Source organism: Armigeres subalbatus, chromosome 2 (assembly GCF_024139115.2).
Source record: "Armigeres subalbatus isolate Guangzhou_Male chromosome 2, GZ_Asu_2, whole genome shotgun sequence".
NCBI lineage: Eukaryota > Metazoa > Arthropoda > Insecta > Diptera > Culicidae > Armigeres > Armigeres subalbatus.
The window spans coordinates 144,724,217-144,735,176 of record NC_085140.1 but is presented as its reverse complement, the minus strand read 5'-3'; the positions used below and the strand labels follow the sequence as shown (position 1 = coordinate 144,735,176).

The following is a 10,960-nucleotide window of genomic DNA, read 5'->3' as shown; positions in this document are numbered from 1 at the left end:
CAACGAATCAACGGTGGAGGTATATAAAAAACAATCTTTCATTGGTTTTCAATTCTCTAACGTAAATCGAATTCCGGACGGATGAAATGAAATAAAAACAAATTTTGTACAAATGTATAAAATGTCTTCGCCATCGCTAAATAAAGTTACTAATTAATGAAGTTGAATCGTTGGCATATTTACACACGACACTCGAACAGATCCTTGCCGTCTCCATCTCCAGTGGACCAAAAAGCTCCATTACTGTCCTACGACCGATTCCATTGTCATCCACAATGTCAAGAATATGTAGTATGTGCTGGCCATGATATGTTGATTCCAGCTTGCCGGTATGCATGTCTCTTCGAAGGAATTAAACGTTCTGATGAGGCATTCTGTTACACGAATGTTAAGGGAAGAAAAATATTTGTTATTGATTTTATTATTATTATTATTATTATAATTAAAATAGAAGTATGGTATTTTCTAAAGTCGTGTTTCATTAATAACTTACCTGGTAATAAGATGGTGGTTATTGTATCGGTGAGCTTCTGACCATTGAATTTTTTGATGTTCCGAGATCTCGAGTCCTCTGATAAAAATTGTTGGATTGCTGCGATATTGGTGTTTTCTCCTTGCAGAACTCGGGCTGTTTATACGGAAAGGAGAATATTTTTCATAAGCACGGTTTTAAAAATATTTTTCATGGGGAAAGTAGAATCAGCTTACCTCTGTCAATAGGAACACATTTTCTAATCCGATGCTTCTCCCTATGGGCTACCAGATAGACATATGCTAAATATAAAGATTTTTTCATAAAGAATCAAGTACCTCGATTATTCTTTATAAGAATGTAATTTGGATCTTTTTAGTTAAATGGCTTTACTTATTGTCATAACATAATTTAGTACTAATCCATCAAATTCAACCACCGCAACCAATATGTATTTCGTTGTCTACAGTGTCTCGACTTAATTCAAATATTTTTCTTGTTTTTAACCAGAATTTTAGCAAAACATTAAATTACTTTAAAATACCAGCTGAAAAAGTTAGTTTATACACACTTACCTCATTTCACCGTATTCGGTAAATTTTACCGAAATCTCAACAGCAGAACTGTTCGGTAATTTATTTTACATATTTTTGTATTTTTTCCATTGCTCAACTGTCAAAATCACCGAAAATCAGTTAAATTATTTACCGAACAGTTCTGCTGTTGAGATTTCGGTAAAATTTTACCGAATTCGGTGATTTATTTTAAGTGTGTACGAAACATGTGCTTTCTCTTCGAAAGAGTGACACAATTAGATGGTTCGAATGGCTACTCAAGTTTGTTTGAATCAATTAATAACATTTGTTAGATAAATATATGAGATCGCGGTGTATCAAGTATGGAATTGGCTATAAGCATTGTCATTTGAACTGAGTTTGTGAAGAACATCTCAGTGATATGAAATGCATTAGATTTCATGGTGTAAGTGGAATTGAAATTCATACATTTTGAAACACATGGGTCATAGTTGTATTTGTTTTGAGTATCCATTGGTATGCACATCAATTCGTGGTGTAACAAGTATGGAATACGACATAAACATTGGCATTTGAACTGCGTGTGTGAAGAACATCTCAGCGATGTGAAATCCACTAGAGTTGATGGTGTAAGCCGATTGAAATCATCCATATTCCGAAACACATGAATCGAACGTGTATATTTTTATCAGTGTACTTCACACTCGATCCGTGTTGCACCCGCGGCCTGCGGCGACTTCATAACAGGAATCATCACTCACAAATTTCCACCAAAGCCACTATCCTTGCCACAATCACTAACGCACACCTTCAAATCTATATTTTATGAACTAACTTAAAATATCACGCGTATACCAAATGGCGTTTATTAGAGTCTAATAGCCAAAATAGAAAGAAAAATCAAGCAATGAAAAATTTTGACATCCGTCGCGCGGCACACTACGATTCTTTCCGGACCCAGAATCCCGATTCCTCTGTGGCCAAACCAGTCTTGCTGGCCCGAGGGCCGCTATATCGTCGTTTCGAGTTCAGAGTGACCTAACCTACAACTATAACGAAAAGGCCGTATCGTCGTTGGCCGGTGTCAAGCGAACCCGAGCTCTTACCCTCCTCCTCGTCGCTGACCTCGAATGCGATCCAGTCTTGTCACAGTTACAGTAGTTGCCGGCCGGTCAGGTAGATTATTTATAAGACACATTACACCTAACACACACCCATACAGTTTTGTATGGAATAGGGCAATATACCGAAAAAAGGGTAATCCATTAGTATTTTTCTTAAACTCCCACATATCCGAGGTCTGATTTGCCTGGTAAATTGCACACCAGCCGATCTTGAGACCAAAGAGGTTCTCCAGGCCAAGCTATTCAAGAAAAGAGGTCGTTGTGAAACCCAGCCTCACACGGCAGGCCGTTGCTTAGCCAAGCTTGCCGAGGCCTTTGTTCTGGCAGTACTCGTGCTGCCCAATTACAGGATTTCCTTGAGGAGAAGGAAATAGACGTGATGGCGTTTATCACCGAAACACACCTAAAATCGGAAGTGCACGTCTACATCTCGGTCTTTCGCATTGTGCGACTCGACCGGCCGACCAGGGAAGGTGGTGTGGCGGTTGCTCTTCGCAACACCAACTGTCGTCTGCTTCCAAGCATCCAGCTCAGTGTTATCGAGGCCATCGGTGTTGAAATCACCACTTCAGTCGGCACAATCACGCTCACCGCGGTGTACTACCCAGCCCAAGCCAAAGTCGGCGATTGCTAATCGGCCGCCTTTCGGAGGGACATCGTCAATCTAACGCGGAGATAAGGTCAGTATATCATTGCCAGAGACCTATATGCCGAGCCTAGGACAACAGTCGCGTCAATCGAAACGGCACCGTATGGAGCGGCGACATGGAGGAAGGCCACTTCTTCTTCTTCTTCTTCTTCTTATTGGCATTGCATCCCCACACTGGGACAGAGCCGCCTCGCAGCTTAGTGTTCATTAAGCACTTCCACAGTTATTAACTGCGAAGTTTCTTAGCCAGGTTACCATTTTTGCATTCGTATATCATGAGGCTAGCACGATGATACTTTTATGCCCAGGGAAGTCGAGACAATTTTCAATCCGAAAATTGCCTAAACCGACACCGAGAATCGAACCCAGCCACCCGCAGCATGGTCTTGCTTTCTAGCCACGCGTCTTACCGCACGGCTAAGGAGGGCCGTGCGGAGGGAGGAAGGCCACTACTCGATCCTGAGCCTGGATTCCCCCACTCGACTGAGTCGGTCCGGAGTCTTTAAAACACGTTGCAATCGTTTGACAGAAATCATCCAGGCCAGAATGGTGGACCTCAGAAATAGGGATTTCTCCAATAAGATCCGCACTGTCCCAGACTGTGCTGAGCCTTTCTGGAAATTGACCAAAATTCTAAAATCCAAGCCTCGGCCCATTCCACCTTTGATCCAATTAGACAACAATAGCTCTAAGGATCGCTTGCAGAGAAGGTCGCCGAAACAGGTCATCACTTTGTCAGCCCACACAATCTTCGACAGAACATCGTCAGTCCACATCAAGCAACAGTTGACGAGCATGCTAACAACATCCATCTTATTCCCAATGACTTCAAGCAGGAGTTGGAGATCACAGCTGGCAAAATGACGGCCTATATCAAATCATCGGAAAACATGGAGGCCCCAGGCTTCGACAGTATCCTGAATCTCGAACTCAAACATATAAGTGCTCTGTTCTTCGAGCACCTTTCGCTGATTTTAAATCAGTGTCTCTGGCTCAGCTACTTTCCATCGTCCTGGAAGTCAGCGAGAGTCATCCGTATCCGTAAGCCTGGAAAGGATCCATCCTTCCCCAAAAGTTATCGTCCCATCAGCCCATCATATCTCCCATCATATTCTCTCAGAGTTATCCAAGCTATTCGAAAAAGCTATTCATCACCGGTTACTTGAGTCTGCCGTAAATTTAAACATCTTGCTCGAGGAACAGTTTGGTTCCCGATGCGGTCGATCAACCGTTCACCAACTGACCCGAGTTACCAACGTCGTTTTGGCCATGGCCTTACTCGATGTCGAGAAGGCGTTTGACAACGTATGGCATGATGACCTGGTGTACAAACTACAACGCTACAATCTTCCCAGCTACCTATTGAGAATCAGGGTTTGGTGTCAGGCCCTGTAAGCCAGCATTTAAAAAACATACGCAACGAATAATCAACAAGAGAGTACGGATCGGAACCATCGGCGAAGACTTGTGTTGAACTTAATTTTAAAATTAAAAAAACACTTTAATAAAGATTTAAAAAAAAAAAAAAAATCGGCGAAGACCACTGCGACGAAAAGGAACTAGCGATTGGAAACTGGATTCGTGCACACGCATACTCGCCGATGTGCTCAAGGAACGTGAAATCGGCATCGTAGCGCTGCAGGAGGTTTGTTGGAAGGGATCAATGGTGCGAACGTTTAGAGGTAATCATACCATCTAATAAAGCAACGACAACACACGAGCTGGGATCAGCTTTCATAGTGATGGGCGATATGCAAAGGCGCGTGATCGGGTGGTGGCCGATCAATGAAAGAATGTGCAGGTTGAGAATCAAAGGCCGGTTCTTCAACTTTAGCATAATCAACGTCCATAGCCCACACTCCGGAAGGACTGATGATGATAAGGACGTATTCTACCCGAAGCTGGAACGTGAGTACGACAGCTGCCCACGACGTCAAAATCATCATAGGAGATTTGAACGCCCATGTTGACCAAGAGGAGGAGTTTAGACCGACTATTGGAAAATTTAGCGCTCACCGGCTGACGAACGAAAACGGCCTACGACTAATTGATTTCGCGCCTCCAATAATATAGCCATTCACAGCACCAACTTCAAACACAGCCTCCCGTATCGGTACACCTGGAGATCCATTAGCAGCCATTAACGACGCAGCGGAGAACAACGAACGACGAAGTCAACGGAACGATTGGTTCGACGAAGAGTGCAGACAGATTCTGGAGAAGAAGGACGCATCGCGGGCGGTCGCGCTGCAGCAAGGTACCCGGCAGAACGTGGAACTTTATAGACGGAAGCGGAGACAGCAGACCCGCCTTTTTCAGGAGAAGAAACGCCGCTGGGACGAAGTGGAGTGCGAGGAGATGGAACAGCTGTGCCGTTCTCAAGAAACATGCAAGTTCTATCAGAAGCTCAACGCATCCCGCAAAAGTTTCGTGCCGCGAGCTGAAATGTGCAGAGATACGGATGGGGGCATCTTGACGGACGAACGTGTGGTGATCGAAAGGTGGAAGCAGCACTACGAGGAACATTTGAATGGCGCTGAGAGTACAGGCAGTGAAAGTCAAGGCAACGGAGGAGATGACTACGTCAGTTCAGCGGATGATGGAAGCCAACCAGCCCCCACCTTGAAGAAAGTTAAGGATGCCATCCAACAGCTTAAGACCAATAAAGCAGCTGGTAAGGATGGTATCGAAACTGAGCTGATCAAGAAGGGCCCGGAAAAGCTAGCCACTTGCCCAGGCATGGAAAAAATCAAATTTTCAAATAATCGAGGATGAGCAACACTCTCATGCGATCACAAATCTAAATTATCAATTGATAAAAACTCGCTAGCGAGTGAGAATCGTTCAACAATTGTATCTCGATTTAAGCACTTACCGTTACTTTTTGAACTTATTTCTCTACATAACAATAAAACACAATGCAAAGCATCAGAATGACCTTCCTTGTTGACATTAAATTTGTATTGGAAAGGTTTAAATTTAATTGATGATTTTGTGTTTATTATCAATTGATTCCAAAATTTGAAAAGTTATCGCCAAGGAAAACTCGCCTACTTTTCACACCTGAAATGTTATCAAATGATAACTCCAATCATTATCGCGTGAGAATGATTCAACACAACCCTGCACTTGCCTGCACAAACTGATAGTCAGAATCTGGGAAACTGAACAGCTACCGGAGGAGTGGAAGGAAGGGGTTATATACTCCACTTACAAGAAAGACGACAAGCTGGAGTGTGAGAACTGTCGAGCGATCACCATCCGTAATGCCACCTACAAAGTGATATCCCAGATCATCTTCCGTCGTCTGTCACCATTACTGAATGAGTTCGTGGGAAGTTATCAAGCCGGCTTCGTTGACGGCCGCTCGACAACGGACCAAATCTTTACTGTACGGTAAATCCTTAAAAAATGCCATGAATACCAGGTCCCAACGCACCATCTGTTCGTTGATTTCAAGGCGGCATGCGACAGTATAGACCGCGTAGATCTATGAAAAATTATGGACGAGAACAGCTTTCCTGGGAAGCTTACTAGACTGATCAAAGTAACGGTGGATGATGTGCAAAACTGTGTGAAGATTTCAAGCGAACACTCCAGTTCGTTCGAATCATGCCGGGGACTAAGACAAGGTGATGGACTGTTGTTCAACATCGCGCTAGATGGTGTCATCATCTGTGGAAGTCGGGCCTACTACGGGCTTCAGAGCAAACTGCGGTCAAAAAAGATTCGCCACCGCACCAAATGTGTCATGTACAAGACGCTAATAAGACCGGTTGACCTCTACAGACATGAAACATGGACTATGGTCAAGGAGGACTTGCAAGCACTCGGAGTATTCGAGAGACGGGTGCTTAGGACCATCTTTGGCAGTGTGCAAGAAGACGGTGTGTGGCGGCGAAGAATGAACCACGAGCTCGCCTAGCTCTACAGCGAACCATGTATCCAGAAGGTAGCTAAAGCCGGAAGGGTACGATGGGCAGGGCATATTTCAAGAATGCCGGACAGCAGCCCTGCAAAGACGATGTTCGCTTCTGATCCGGCAGGCACGAGACGGCGTGGAGCGCAGCGAGCGAGATGGGCAGACCAGGTGCAAAACGACTTGGCGAGCGTGGGGCGCATTCGAGGATGGAGAGATGCGACCTCGAACCGTGTATTGTGGCGTCAAATTGTTGATTCAGTGTGATCTATTTAGATGTACACTTAATAAATGAATGAATGTTCCGGTCAAGGACTGTAAAATCATCCTCAATGGCACGACTACCTTGGCTTGACTCTCGACAGCAAGCTTATTTTCCGGCACACGTTGACAAGACGGTGACGAAGTGTAACGTTTTGTTGAAACTACTGTACCCTTTGATCAACCGCCGGTCGTCATTATCCCTGAAGAATAAACTTGCTGTCTACAAGCAAATCATATTCCCTATGATCGAATCATGCCGGTCTGTTAGAGTTGCGCCAAAATCCACCATCTCAAACTGCAACGGGTACAAAACAAATTCCTGCGGATGATCATGAACACCCCACCCAGGACAAGAATATCTGAGGTCCATCGTCTGGATGAAAACAGGAAATGATTAGGGCGCTATATAGCTCTTTTTTAGGTTATCAAATTGTTTTTGTATATATTTGTGTAAATAGTTGTTAGGTTATAAAAATTTTCAAAATTAACTAATGCCTGCAAAAGGCTCTCATGTCATATTAGAACATTTTAAAATTACTTCCTATTTCAAAATTAATTTTAAAATAAGTTTAAAAAATAAAGATGAAGGGCCCGGTGGCCAAACACTTGCCATGTATATTAGATGTCAAATCAAATAAAAAAAAAATACATACACTCATTGAAAAAACGAGCAATAGGTAATGTTTTCAACATAACCGCGAGTAGACGTAGGACTTGTATAAACGTAACGTATTTACATTAACTTCTAACTTTTGGATCTATGGAGTTTGATTAAAGGTATTGATATTGGAAACGACAACTTCCATGCTGTGTAGAATTATTAGCAATTTGTTTATTCAAAACTTCTGAAAATAAAACTAATAATTAAATACATAATTAGCAGGGTTTACTCTCAATAGATAACGAACAACGATAAAAGAGAGGCAAAAACTGTTCCGAATCATAACAAGCCATGATAACAAATTTATCAAACTTGTATACAAGTGCGAAAAAACAGAATCGAATAGGCAGCCCTCAAATAAAAATGGTGATTCTCGCTTTGTTTTCGCTCCTTTCGTGTTGGTTACTGCACAGCTGTGAAGAACAAGTTGAAATGCATCATCAGATCCAGTGCTCCCCGCATTTGGAGCTTTCTAAAAGAAATTTATCATGGGGTATAACATCCCGAATCAGTTCTCTATCATGACAGCATGCGAAAAAAGTTTGTCGCGGTATGCTGCATATCGTATATGTATACAGAGATGATACGTGAGAGACTTGCTCTCTCTCTTTATGATTCAACCCCTGATAATTAGAATTGCTTTGTTCCTAACTATTAAGCCCTTATTTACTCAAGCTAATTTAGGACATTAATAGATTTCTTATTGATGGAGCAGTAACCCTACTAAAATAGAGGAGGTACTGCTATTACGTCACGAAAAATTATTTAATATTTTGATTCCAAACTTCGAGTCTACGTCAAGTTTAATAATATAATTTCTCAGAAAATGAAAAACAAAGAATAAGATAAAGTTTATTTAAATATTCTTCTGGAAATTATTTTTTTGCTGACTTTTTTTAAAACATTTACATGTATACAGTGAAATTTTCTAATCTAAAATGGATATTAACACTATTGCTGATTGTGTATCTTTAATTGCTAATGCCTTCTGCAAATAAATGAAAGTATTATTCTATTCAAATTTTTATTTTCATCAGTGTAGTTGATTTTTTTGCTGGGGAATCAGAGCTGTTACAGTATAACCGTTTTAATGTACGTGTCGTTTAGTACCAACCACAACTTAACATATGGTCAGTCATATACCATGACTCGTACCCATCCCGGTATCATGTGGATTATGAAACCCATCACTTTCCGTGGATGAGCAATCCAAATCTCTCTATTTTTCTTCATCTACCACCGCTGCCATCGCTGCCTCAGCCATCATCGGCCTCTAGCCGTGTACTCCGAGCGATGCGATGGGCGATCGCATCCATCGCAATCGATTCCACTGCATCCGACCATCATCAAGTAAGAATGACAAAAAGAACGCCCTCTTCTTTCATGCATACTCGCAGACCCACCGGCAGTTCTACCGCTGGTGACTGCATGCTGTAATGACTCACACACGGCAGGCACTGCTTCTTTTATACTCAAAGATAATCTTCCGGTAGACCCTAAGGCCCGTGACATACCGCATTATGATGTCCGTGTTAGGAATGCATATGAAATTTCTACTGGCTTTGACAAGAATTGAAATTTTCAATAGCTTATCGTTAATAATCTAAAGTTTCAATGAAATAGGCAAAATGGTGGAGAGTGTCAGAGTCGATTGATATATAAATCTTAAAAAACCATCGAAAGATAAAGGCGCTAGTAACGTTCAAAATCTTCCCTTCCAGCGTAACGCTCTCGATTTCCAACAATCTAAATGACCCCAGTCTAGTAAAGAAAGACGTAAGTCCTACATCAAAAGATTGGGTCAACTAGTCAGTGATAAAAATCATCAAACGAAAATAATTATGCTCTTATACTCTTTATAGTTTTTTTTGTAAAAAATCACGTTGATATCATATTGTTTGGTTTGTATATAACGGACTTACAAACTGTTGTACTTTTTACAATATGCGTAGGCTGACCAGATCCTTTCGGTGAAAAAACGGGACAAATGCACTTGCAAAACGGGACATGTCAAAAAACCTTGTGGGAAAATTCAAGAGCTGTGGAAATTTCAAAATGTGTGGGCTTAATTTTCATTTTCCATGTAAAAAGTTAGAGAAAATTTTTAGAGTAAATCATTCACCACTATAACCTTCTCTTGTATTAAGTTGGTTGTGGAAAAATATAACAAATAATTCACTCTTCAAAATAACGCGGAAAAACACGAAGGAGTTATCTAAATTATTAACGCATTCTTCATTTTTTTAATTGTGGAATTTTGAAATTTTTAATCTACTCTTAAACATGGATTTTATCACTGATCAAAAACTTTTCCAATTGTGAACAATTGAAAATAACAAAAAATAGTCAAAGTACCCTGTCAAAAGGCATATGCGAAAAGAGCAATAGGGTAGGATTATAGATTTTTAGTCCTAAAACCCTTTTTCATGAATATGAGTGAGGGAAAATCTACGGACAAGAATAACAAGAAACGAACATTAATTAAATATAATTTTAATTATTTCCATGAATATGGTTGGCGCCAGACCTGTGCGCCGAAGTATTTGTGAACGGCGGCGGCGTAAGGCCATTTTTACACCGGCGGCGGCGGCGTCACGCCGTAAGCAATGTTCGGCGGCGGCGGCGTGAATCGGCGTGAAGAATTTTGAGTTGAGAAAAAAAGTTTCACGCAGCAAGCCAGATGATGCTTTTTATTATTATTTTTTGTACAATTACTAGCTACAGTCAGACTGATGGGGTGAACATCCTAATCGGTATAGCTTGTATGTCCAGAGCAAAAGTTTACATCACATCCTCCACTAGGACATTGTCGCATCACAGCACATAAGTTCATTGGAAAGCAATTTGGATACAAATCCATAAATTCGTTCGGAAATTTCTCAATATATTCCTCAGAAAATTCGAAAAAGGAATTTTAAGCATTAATTAAGATGTTCCCTAATGAATTCCTTCAGAACTTCTTCTAAGAATTCCCTTGAAAATTTATTTGGGTATTTCTTCGTAAATTCGTTCCTAAATTTCTTCAAAGGTTCCTTCAGAAATTTCCTTAGAAATTACTTTAGGGATTGCTTCGGAAATTCCTTTACGGAGTCTTTTGGGAATTTCTTTAGAAATTCATTGGAAAACTTTTTTAGGAGTTCCTTTGAAAATTCCTTTAAGAATTTCTTAGGAAATTCCAATGGAAAATCTTTCAAGAACTATAGAATACCTAGGGACACTGATTTAGGAATACAATCGGAAATCCCTTTTGAAAAAAACCTTTGGAATTAGATTTTTTTCCTAGAAATTCCTTTCAGGAATTTGTTTTGGAATTTCTAAAATAAAATTTCTAAATC

General features: G+C 41.0%; 1 long non-coding RNA gene across 1 annotated transcript; it reads right to left on the bottom strand.

Annotated features, from left to right (window-relative positions):
* Positions 1–311: 311 nt before the first annotated feature.
* LOC134215222 (uncharacterized) lies at positions 312–1,001 on the bottom strand. Its single transcript, XR_009980078.1, has 3 exons — positions 709–1,001; positions 494–628; positions 312–374 (listed from the first exon to the last, which is right to left on the bottom strand). It is a non-coding gene; the product is annotated as an uncharacterized LOC134215222 (long non-coding RNA).
* Between the last annotated feature and the right edge of the window lie 9,959 nt (positions 1,002–10,960).